The 12,033-nt window shown below is 43.2% G+C and overlaps 1 protein-coding gene across 2 annotated transcripts in view; it reads right to left on the bottom strand.

Annotated features, from left to right (window-relative positions):
• Positions 1-12,033, bottom strand: part of TEFM (transcription elongation factor, mitochondrial) — a 186,880-nt gene that overhangs the window by 106,217 nt on the left and 68,630 nt on the right. The gene's annotated exons all lie outside the window — the stretch shown is intronic.

The following is a 12,033-nucleotide window of genomic DNA, read 5'->3' on the forward strand; positions in this document are numbered from 1 at the left end:
ACTACTACAGCCACCAGTACTACCACTACCACCACCACCAGTACTACCACTACCACGACCACCAGTACTACCACTACCAGTACTACCAATACCAGTACCACTACCACCACCAGTACAACCATCACCAGTACCACCACCACCACCAGTACTACCACTACCAGTACTACGGGCAGCAGTACCACCACCACTAGCAGTACCACTACCGGTACCACCACCAGTACTACCACTACCAGTACCACCACCACCAGTACTACCACCAGCAGTACTACCACCAACAGTACTACCACTACTACAGCCACCAGTACTACCACCACCACCAGTACTACCACTACCAGTACTACCACTACCAGTACTACCACTACCAGTACTACCACTACCAGTACTACCACTACCAGTACTACCACTACTAGCAGTACCACAACCACCACCACTACTACCAGGCTAGCGATGACAGCGCATATCTACAGGATAGCAATGACAGCGCATATCTACAGACTAGTGAAGCCAATGCATATCTACAGGCTAGCGATGACCGTGCATATCTACAGGCTAGTGAAGCCAATGCATATCTACAGGCTTGCGATGACAGTGCATATCTACAGGCTAGCGATGACAGTGCATATCTACAGGCTAGCGATGACAGAGCATATCTACAGGCTAGCGATGACAGTGCATATCTACAGGCTAGCGATGACAGTGCATATCTACAGGCTAGCGATGATAATGCATATCTACAGGCTAGCGACGACAGCGCATATCTACAGGATAGCAATGACAGCGCATATCTACAGGCTAGCGATGACAGAGCATATCTACAGGCTAGCGATGACAGTGCATATCTACAGGCTAGTGAAGCCAATGCATATCTACAGGCTAGCGATGACAGTGCATATCTACAGGCTAGCGATGACAGTTCATATCTACAGGCTAGCGATGACAGTGCATATCTACAGGATAGCAATGACAGCGCATATCTACAGGCTAGTGAAGCCAATGCATATCTACAGGCTAGCGAGGACAGTGCATTTCTACAGGCTAGTGAAGCCAATGCATATCTACAGGCTAGCGATGACAGTGCATATCTACAGGCTAGCGATGACAGTGCATATCTACAGGCTAGCGATGAGAATGCATATCTACAGGCTAGCGACGACAGCGCATATCTACAGGAAAGCAATGACAGCGCATATCTACAGGCTAGCGATGACAGTGCATATCTACAGGCTAGTGAAGCCAATGCATATCTACAGGCTAGCGATGACAGTGCATATCTACAGGCTAGCGATGACGGTGCATATCTACAGGCTAGTGAAGCCAATGCATATCTACAGGCCAGCGATGACAGTGCATATCTACAGGCTAGCGATGACAGAGCATATCTACAGGCTAGCGATGACAGTGCATATCTACAGGCTAGCGATGATAATGCATATCTACAGGCTAGCGACACCAGCGCATATCTACAGGATAGCAATGACAGTTCATATCTACAGGCTAGCGATGACAGAGCATATCTACAGGCTAGCGATGACAGTGCATATCTAAAGGCTAACGATGACAGAGCATATCTACAGGCTAGCGATGACAGTGCATATCTACAGGCTAGCGGTGACAGTGCATATCTACAGGCTAGCGGTGACAGTGCATATCTACAGGCTAGCGGTGACAGTGCATATCTACAGGCTTGTGAAGCCAATGCATATCTACAGGCTAGCGATGACAGCGATGACAGTGCATATCTACAGGCTAGTGAAGCCAATGCATATCTACAGGCTAGCGATGACAGTGCATATCTACAGGCTAGCGATGACAGAGCATATCTACAGGCTAGCGATGACTGTGCATATCTACAGGCTAGCGATGACAGTGCATATCTACAGGCTAGCGATGATAATGCATATCTACAGGCTAGCGATGACAGTGCATATCTACAGGATAGCAATGACAGCGCATATCTACAGGCTAGTGAAGCCAATGCATATCTACAGGCTAGCGATGACAGTGCATATCTACAGGCTAGTGAAGCCAATGCATATCTACAGGCTTGCGATGACAGTGCATATCTACAGGCTAGCGATGACAGTGCATATCTACAGGCTAGCGATGACAGTGCATATCTACAGGCTTGTGAAGCCAATGCATATCTACAGGCTAGCGATGACAGTGCATATCTACAGGCTAGCGATGACAGTGCATATCTACAGGCTAGCGATGACAGTGCATATCTACAGGCTAGCGATGATAATGCATATCTACAGGCTAGCAATGACAGTGCATATCTACAGGATAGCAATGACAGCGCATATCTACAGGCTAGTGAAGCCAATGCATATCTACGGGCTAGCAATGACAGCGCATATCTACAGGCTAGTGAAGCCAATGCATATCTACAGGCTAGCGATGACAGTGCATATCTACAGGCTAGTGAAGCCAATGCATATCTACAGGCTAGCGATGACAGTGCATATCTACAGGCTAGCGATGACAGAGCATATCTACAGGCTAGCGATGACAGTGCATATCTACAGGCTAGCGATGATAATGCATATCTACAGGCTAGCGATGACAGCGCATATCTACAGGATAGCAATGACAGCGCATATCTACAGGCTAGCGATGACAGCGCATATCTACAGGCTAGCGATGACAGTGCATATATACAGGCTAGCGATGACGGTGCATATCTACAGGCTAGTGAAGCCAATGCATATCTACAGGCTAGTGATGACAGTGCATATCTACAGGCTAGCGATGACAGTGCATACACTCACAAGGAGACCACAGGCAGCAGAGGTGCAAGCTTCTCACACTCACAAGAAGGACATCACAGGCAAGTGGTGCAATATTCGCACACTCACAAGGAGATCACTGGCAGTACACACCACATGAACACACTCCATAACACATAGCAACAATACATTGGCATTTACAATGCCATTAGCTCAAACTCAAATAAATCCGAGCCCGATTGCATTTCTAATGCTTGTTTATATTTGAGGAGGGTTTTTTATAATCAGTTTTTTTTGCGTCATCGAAGTTTTTCCTCCAGTCTCTTTCTGATCTCTTACATGCTTTTTTTAGAAGCCGCATTTCACTAGTGAACCAGGGGGAGGAGGCTTTACCCCGTGGGTTGCTGGAGATTTTTTTGGTTAGTGTTATGTCCAGAGTGTCTCCTATCCATGTAGAAAATTCTGCGTCGGCGCGAATGGGGTTGGTATCGAGTTCAAGAGGGGAGCATTCTAGCTGATGTTTCCAATTCTCTACATCTAGTTTGGACCAGGGTCGCGTAGGTTTGTTTGGTTGTGCAGTAAGGCACGGAGTGGGAAGTAGCTGCCAATTTATTGGGACTAGGAAGTGATCGGTCCAAGGTACCGGGATAGGGTCAAGGACAGTGAGATCATTGATGTTGGAAACTATCGGATCTAGTAAGTGTCCGAGTGAGTGGGTAGGAAGACGGCTAGGTAATTTTAGCTGGAGAGATTCGAGATCTGCTATCAGGTCAGTGGCTGATTTGGCTTCCTTTTTATCAAAATGGATATTTAGGTCACCTAGGATCAGACATTCGGGGTGGGTAGCGGCTAGTGTGAATGTATGTTCCGTGAGGGATTCGCAGAATTGACCTAGGGGCCCCGGAGGGCGGTAGATGAGGAAGCCCGATAGGGATTTACATGGTGAGATCTGAATAGAAAACATGGTGTTTTCGCAATCTAGGAGAGGACTGCCTTGCAGACGGCATGAAAGGTGGTCTTTGTAAATGATAGCGATACCTCCGCCTTTTCCCTTAGGGCGATCCAAGTGATGGATAAGGAAGCCCGGGGGTAGAGAGTTTACAATGCCGGGGTCAGAGTTCGGTCCTAGCCAAGTTTCCGTTAGGAAGAGAACATCAAGGTCATGGTCTTCCAGTAGTTGGTATATCTCCAGTGAGTGCTTGGGAAGGGATCTACAGTTAATTAGGGCCATGTGCATGTGGATGTGGGAAGGGTTGTCGGGCCGGTAAGGGTGAATTTGTACGGGCAGGGAGAGCATCGGTTGCAGGGGTGATCCCCGGGAACGGAGTGTCGGCATATATCTTGTACCTCTTTGTTCAGGTGGAGCAATGTGTCCCTTGCGTATTTGCGCGTCTGGTCGGTAATATCTGGCTTTGCGCTCTGCCTAGCGCAGACGAGCTTGCCTTAAGCGCGCCTTCGGCGCGCCATAGTTGCGCCCGCTGCGCTCGTCCGCTGCGCTTCCGGCCAAGGGACATGATTTATGTTAGGTAGTCTGGGTGTTGGAGGGGGGCGTGGCCAGCAGAGATGGGCGTGTCTCGTGGCTCCCTCGTTGTCGGTAATGGCGACCGGGAGGTAGGATTTTACCTGTACCAGCGTTAGATCCGCTGTTCAGGTAAGTGCGAGGAAGTGCCAGGGAATCAAGTGAAGTCTTAAAACACACAGTATCACACAAGTTTTAAAAAAACAGATGCTCTATCGCGCTCCCGGCTTTCCGCCTCAGGAGCCTCTTGTCAGTGTCGCGCTCGCAGTCAGCGCGCACTATTTATGCTTGGTGAGGGGGGCGTGGCCAGCAGAGATGGGCGTGTCTCGTGGCTCCCTCGTTGTCGGTAATGGCGACCGGGAGGTAGGATTTTACCTGTACCAGCGTTAGATCCGCTGTTCAGGGAAGTGCGAGGAAGTGCCAGGGAATCAAGTGAAGTCTTAAAACACACAGTATCACACAAGTTTTAAAAAAACAGATGCGCTATCGCGCTCCCGGCTTTCCGCCTCAGGAGCCTCTTGTCAGTGTCGCGCTCGCAGTCAGCGCGCACTATTTATGCTTGGTGAGGGTGGCGTGGCCAGCAGAGATGGGCGTGTCTCGTGGCTCCCTCGTTGTCGGTAATGGCGACCGGGAGGTAGGATTTTACCTGTACCAGCGTTAGATCCGCTGTTCAGGGAAGTGCGAGGAAGTGCCAGGGAATCAAGTGAAGACTTAAAACACACAGTATCACACAAGTTTTAAAAAAACAGATGCGCTATCGCGCTCCCGGCTTTCCGCCTCAGGAGCCTCTGAACACTAAATTACTAAATTACTGAACACAAAATTTCACTTTTTTACCCCTGTTTGCTACTGGTGCGAATGCAGACTTCTGTCTCAATGTTATCGCTATACGCAAATATAGTTACCAGCAGGGGTACTAGAGTCTTGCAACTGCATTTAATGTTTTAGTTTAGTTAGCTGCATCAGGGTTTCTCCTCCTCATAATCTTTATGAGGTATTCCTGGTGGTGCAGGCCTCCATCTGAATTAAACTCCGAGAAGGTGTCTATTATTAGGTCTGGTCTTATACCAAGACCTTTTTAACTTTAATAAATGATATCATACTTTTAAAGGATTTCAGCCGTCTTACTTCTTCTATTGGTCTCTTATGTGCGTCATTCACATTTTTGTTCTGCCCACCACATTTTGCAGTATGGGGAACAGGGCTAGCCCACTTCAGCCACTGGCTGGTCTTTCTGTGCTTGAGAGCATTCATCTATAGTAGAATGTGTGCTTCCACACAAAAACTAGTTCCCTGCACAGTTTTACATTCATAAATATTAGCAAAGCCAAATGACAGCAGCAAGTGCCAGGCTGATTGGCTTTACCAATACTGATATCAAAATATTAATGCAATAGCCTTTCATAAAATATTTAAGAAGACATCAACTTGCTGAAAGTGGCACTGCAGAATTTTTGCAATCTCTCTATAACATATTTTTTGGGAAATGGTGGACATTTTCTTTATATAATCTCTGCGAGTACATCTAGTTTCTCAGTGTGGTACTGGATCCTATAGTATATGTGCACTATCTCGGAGGTTACCCATTTGTAGTAAAAGCAAATTCGGCCTTGCGTTTCCTTGTAATCTCTGACAGACAAACTTTGTAAGAGGAACTCTATTGAGTGCCAGTGGAAGTGTACTGCAGCCTTTGTTCTCCATGTGTCAATGGGGCTGTGGTCTTTCTAGTCCATGAAATTTCCCCAAAGAAATTTGTTGGCTGTGAGTGAAACTGTAGGCACTACTGCCTTTTAATATCTGTGCAACAGGCTAGCTGTCAGTGGTGCAGCAGCCTTTTGTCTTCGTGGAACCTCAGTTGCAATTCTACGTCAGTTATGCCTTGATGTTGTCATAAGTGATAGTATCAATTGAATTTGCATTACGATCTGGTATTGTGAGTGAGGTCAACTCATGTGTATGTTTTAGGTTTTGTATTGCATCCATAACTGTGCTTGAATGACAGTTGTTTAAGCAATTTAAAAAGACATATTCTGGTGTCAATAATGAAATCAGTGAAGTAAATCAATGTTGATGAGATAGGTCATGTCACCAGAGAGGTCATCCATGATGTTATTTCCAATGCCATCTCCATAGGCAGAGTCAAGGCTGCAGCAATCACTCGCTCACACAAAGAAACCCACACTGCTATTAGTTTGAATACTGCAGTGCCACTTCCTTTGTGAAAATGTACAGATAAATGGTTCACATAGATGCAAGCAGTATTTCGCCTGTCTGTAAACAATATATGGAAAAGACCATGCCTTTTTTGGTCGTCTTTTTTTTTTACTTCTGCCCAGCAAAGGAGGCCTCATTTGTAGTTTATTTGCTTTGTCTTGGGCTGGGAGGGGTGAAGAGATGTAGGATGAGGGATGATGCAGAGAAAGTTATTTTTGCCTTGTGTGATGTGGTCAGTTGGGCAGCTATCAGCATTGCAATCTGCTCAGCATAGGTAAAGACAGAGCACAACAGCTGTTCCACAACAACTGTCCCAGCATTCTGGTGTGCTCAGGAGGTTCCTAGCAGGAAGAAAAGTGATATATGTTGGGTTGTTTGACAAGTATTCAATGGGCAACTTTACTCATTGTTTTGCCTACTTTGTAGTTCCCTTTCACATTTTACAGCTTTTAGAAAATAGACTCTGGATTGTTAATTGCTTTTAAAACTATACTAAGAAGTACACCTGCATTTTTAAGGAACCTATTTTCAAACTCATTTGGTCGATTCTCAAAGGTTCTAATTTGTAAAGGTGTGGTCGTTCTAATAAGAAGATGAATTCACTGTACTCAACTGGGCAGTACAGGTATCATGCAATCGCCTTCTACTTGAGAGTGGAGTTGCTCTCGAGTCTGGGTGAGCACCGGTCTCTGAACTTAAGTAAGCTTTGCTACCAACAGTAAGCTATCACCTGAAGCTGCGCTTGTTTTCATATAACTGATCTAAAACCTCTTTGAAACACAGCTGCTGCTGTCTGATGTGCCACAAAACATAAGGTATGTTTTTGGTATCTCTTTTTGCTGCAACAGTCCAGAAACCCCTTAACGTACCTATAACATAAGTGTACTCAGTTTTCTGTAAATAATACTCAAGGGAAACCCTCTTGACGAAATAACTACTCCAACAATCTGATAACTGTTTCTGGTATAACATCGCTCATGCAAGGTACCTCTGGCCACCTTGAGAACATAACCATGGCCACAATTAAATAGGGAGTTAACTCTTCACCTCCTTTCAGAGGCACCACAATGGCCACTGATATCGCCTCCCACTGTCCACCATATGTGGAACACGAGGTATTTATTCTTCACAATTCCTGATTACTCTACTTGAAGATCTAGGCCGGGCCACTACAAATCTACCCAAAGTTGCTCCTTGATCTTCACAATCACCGAAGTGCCCTTCATTTGTTAAATTACCTTATTCCTGAGCTTAGCAAGCACCACCAGCCTAGTTCCACTGAACAGTAATTTCTCCCTCTCAGCTAATTCCTCTTTTACCTAGTTCTACCTCTATCTTCTTCTTGCCTGGGCAAACTTTATTTAAACAACAATAATACACTTCTCCAGTAAAAAATATTTTTCCAACTCATTCTTCAACTTGATTTAGAGTATGACTCGAGTTATAGCACAAACATTTTCATCTATCCACATATCCTCGTCCTTTGAAAAAAGTCAGCTTGCACCAATCTAGAATATACAATTAATTCTACCAAGAATGTTTTAATCCATAAAGGTGTATACCCTTAATTCTACAACTCATTGTCTTATGCATGCAGATATAGTGTCAATAACTTTTTTCATGAACATTTCTTCAGAGGATTATGATCTGACCTAATCATAAACGTACCACCACATTGAAAACTCTTGACAGCCCAACTCAATGCTAGAGTCTCTTTTTCTATTACTGAATAGTTGAGCTCTGCACCTTTCAACATTCTGGAAGCAAAAGTAACTACCCTCTCACAATCACCCTTTGCATGTATGAAGGGCTACTTACTCCCAGTCATTTGGGTCTAAATCCGTCATCAGAACTGTCTCCCTAACTGGAACAAGCAGCTTTAACTCCAGAGTCAGTTGTAGCTCTCCTTTAAGATGTTCAAACTCTTTTTACAACAACTATTCCAATCAATGTATTTACTTTCCTTGCACACTTCCCTCATGGCTAAAGTCTTGTTTGATATGCTTTGTGTGAATCGACTATAAAACTCCACTGTGCCAAAAATAAGACCATCTCCTCTTTACTTGTTGTAGTGTCAAAGTTACATATCGCCTTCAGTACATCATTTTTGGTCTCTCCCCTTCTTGTGAAACGGAATGACCTAAATATGTTATTTTTTTTTTACCAAACATGTATGTGCCCTTTCAGCGTCATTCCGCACTTTACAATTTTTCCAAAACTTAACATGCTGTTTGATTATGCTCTTCTCATGTCCTACCACAAATAAGCTTTGCTGAGCAGGGGCGACATTTCACCCCAAACCCAGTCGCACAGCTGAATTGTAGAATTACAAGAATGTTCCAAATGCATTACTCATTTTTCTCTGTGTTTTTCTCCAATTAGATATGCCTATGTTTAATTTAATCCACGTCAGGTGTCATGCTATTTCAAAGCTTCCCATGTTCAAGATGTGCCCATCCAGACCTCTGTCAAAAACACAATAGAAACGCATGATTCCAACCACAACAGAATTCTTTATTTATACCCAATGCATTTCGAGCTACACATGCTCTTCTTCAGGAGTAACTACAAGTATAAAGAAGTCACCATTACTACGTTGTACTTCATTTAGCAGATATAATAATCCATATTGTTTAACTAAACCCCAAACATATGCCAAAACTAACGCCTTTATAAACAATCTATATTCAGTTGCCATTCATGCTGTTTACTAAACCAAAAACTCCCCGAGTGCCCAACTAATTTAGTCCCATACATTCTCAACCCCATAATAATTGATCCAACCGAACTCCCCACCCGTTTTGAAACAACCTATGTTACACTTAAAGCTCTCACACCTCTACCTTTCAACCTTCCACATGCTTCCCACTCTCGTACTCTACCTTCCTATCCACAAACCGACTCACACAGCCACTCGACTACCACAAATAAGCACCTTTTCTTGAAAGAATTGTACTCCTTTTAACCAAACTGTGCATTACGTGAAAGACGGAGGCAGCAGATGTTGGTCTGAAAGTCATCCTGAAAATGTTTTATGACCCATCAGTGTTCTAAAGGCTGTCAGGACCTACACACTTTCAAGCACTTTAATATGATGATATGCAGATGCCACATTTAATATGGTGAAAATGTTGGCATCTGTGAATGTAGGAAGACTTACCACCAAATTCAGCAGATGACATTTTTCCACCACTACCTCCCTATTCAACCCTCCTAAATCCACACAAACTCCGATGGCCCCATTAGCTTTATCAGCTACGACCATAGTTTCAAATTAAGTTGCTTTAACAGAAACAATGATGCCTTCTTCACTGAATTTTTCAATCTTCCTTTTAACTGCTTCCTGTATGTTAAGAGCTATTCTCCTTAAGTCTCAAGACAGAGGGAGTTGAGAATACTCTCGAAAACAATCTAAACTCGAATTAAACACAGCATATTTCTTTAAAAAGTCCATAATTCAACTTTCTGACCATCCACACTAGCCTCTATCACCTATTAAACACATACTTGCGACTGAATTGAGATCCAGGTAGACCTGGAGTCGTTCTGGCAAGGCCTTCCCAAAATGTTGTCACCTTTGACAGTTGCATAAACTTTACCTTCTGTAAATTTGACCTTGAATGCTATAGACAATTGAAATATTCTACCATTTAAATTAAATGCACACCATATCATCCCGGTTTAACACCCATTTTCATCATTTTCACCCTATTATTCTCAGTTTTAACCACATAAAAAGGATTACTATGATACATGCTACTAACCTACAATACCACCTCATTGCACATCTTTCACACTCTCTCTATCAATCTTCCTCCACTTGTGCAACATTTCACAAAATGTCCCCTTTTCCACACTGATATAAACAGCCTTTAACGCTGGGCATGCTCTGCAGTTTGAAATGTTGCCTAATAAACCATATCGAAAACAGTTACCATTCTTTTAAAATGTTAAAATCCTTAACACAACTAATCGTATGTTCCACCCACTTTACAGCTGTGATAACATCTGCTAGTGGGGACTCATTTTTTGAGCATAACTTCTCCTTTTCTTATGTGATTTAGGGTGCAAAACAAATTGGTCTCTTATACGCTCTCCATTCAGTGCTCCAAATTTACATGTAGCTGACAATCTTCCCAACTCCGTTATATACTACTCCACAGATTTATCCTCCCATTTTACTCTTCTGCCAAAATAAAATCTCTCCAGGATAGTACGGAGTCTTGGTAAATAATGCAAGCTAAAATTATTTTTAGCTATTACAAGCACATTTAAACCATGGGCATACTCTTGACTCAATTCAGTTAAATCTTCCAGTATTTCTTGCCTCTCTGCACCCAAACACTGGGTCAGCCGGGCAAGCTATCTTTCTGCTCCTAAATTAGCCATATACACATGTATAATTCTAAAATACTTTTTCCATTTATTCCTATGTAAATTTTGTTCCTCAGGATGAGAAATAAAAAACTGTGGAGGATATTTTGTGTTTGGCTTCCAGTCTGTATGGCAATGGTAGTAGAATGAAAAGACCAGTTAAAATAAAACCTATTATGGTTAAAACCTGCAGCCAAAACAACACACAATCTGAACTTCTTGATTTATGGCATCATCAAGTCAAGCAAGCTTCAAGTTTCTCCTCCTATAATCATCAAGAACTCCTGTATGTCAGAGTTTTATACTTTTTTAAACCCCTTTATGACCAAACCAATAATGTTGAAGTTTATGAGCATCTCGACACCTAATTCAAGTGTGTAACACAGCTGGCTGCTATATGCCAATTACACACAATGCTTCAGAGCGGAGGTCAATGTTTATTTTTTTTTTATTTCAAATCATTTTTATTGACGAAAAAAGGAAAATAAGAAAAAAGAATACAGTACAATAAGGCTTCAAATACATAGATTGAATCAAATGCGTTGTTAGACGACACTACACAGAACTGAAATGAAAATGAAAAATGTACATTTACATGACAATCCAAGCTATTAGTAATCCAAGCTATCAGTAATGAGGCGCAGGACTCCGCAGCCTAAGGGCCAGACACAGGAGTATACAGCATGAAGTGTTCCATCACGGAGGATCAAAATGGAAGGACGATATATCAAGTGATTTCCAGAGTCTCTTATTGGAAGGTCGCCAGGCGGCAGATTGCAACGCCGGATTACCGCTCCTCTCAGGAAGGAGAGCCACTCCTGCCAAATTTTAAAGCTAACCTCTGATATGTTTTTCCATTTGCAAAGAATCACCTTACACGCCAGCGTTAGCATTAAGTCCAAAAGTTGGCGATCCTGTGCATTTGGTAATTGTAGGTCTAGTGCTCCTAATATGACGTACACAAATTCCCTCACAGGATTAATATTGAAAACATGGTGTATACAATCAAAGATCTTCCCCCAGAAGGTCTGTAATAGGGGGCAATGAAAGAACATATGGGCAAGATCACCAATCCCTGTCTGACAATTCCAACAAGTGGGTGTATCTCTCAAGTGGCACCTAAAAAATCTATTTGGGGTCCAGAACGTCCTGTTCAATAACATGTAACTGGCAGAGTATTGGGGACACTTTATTGGA

Source organism: Lissotriton vulgaris, chromosome 7, assembly GCF_964263255.1.
Source record: "Lissotriton vulgaris chromosome 7, aLisVul1.2, whole genome shotgun sequence".
Classification (NCBI taxonomy): domain Eukaryota; kingdom Metazoa; phylum Chordata; class Amphibia; order Caudata; family Salamandridae; genus Lissotriton; species Lissotriton vulgaris.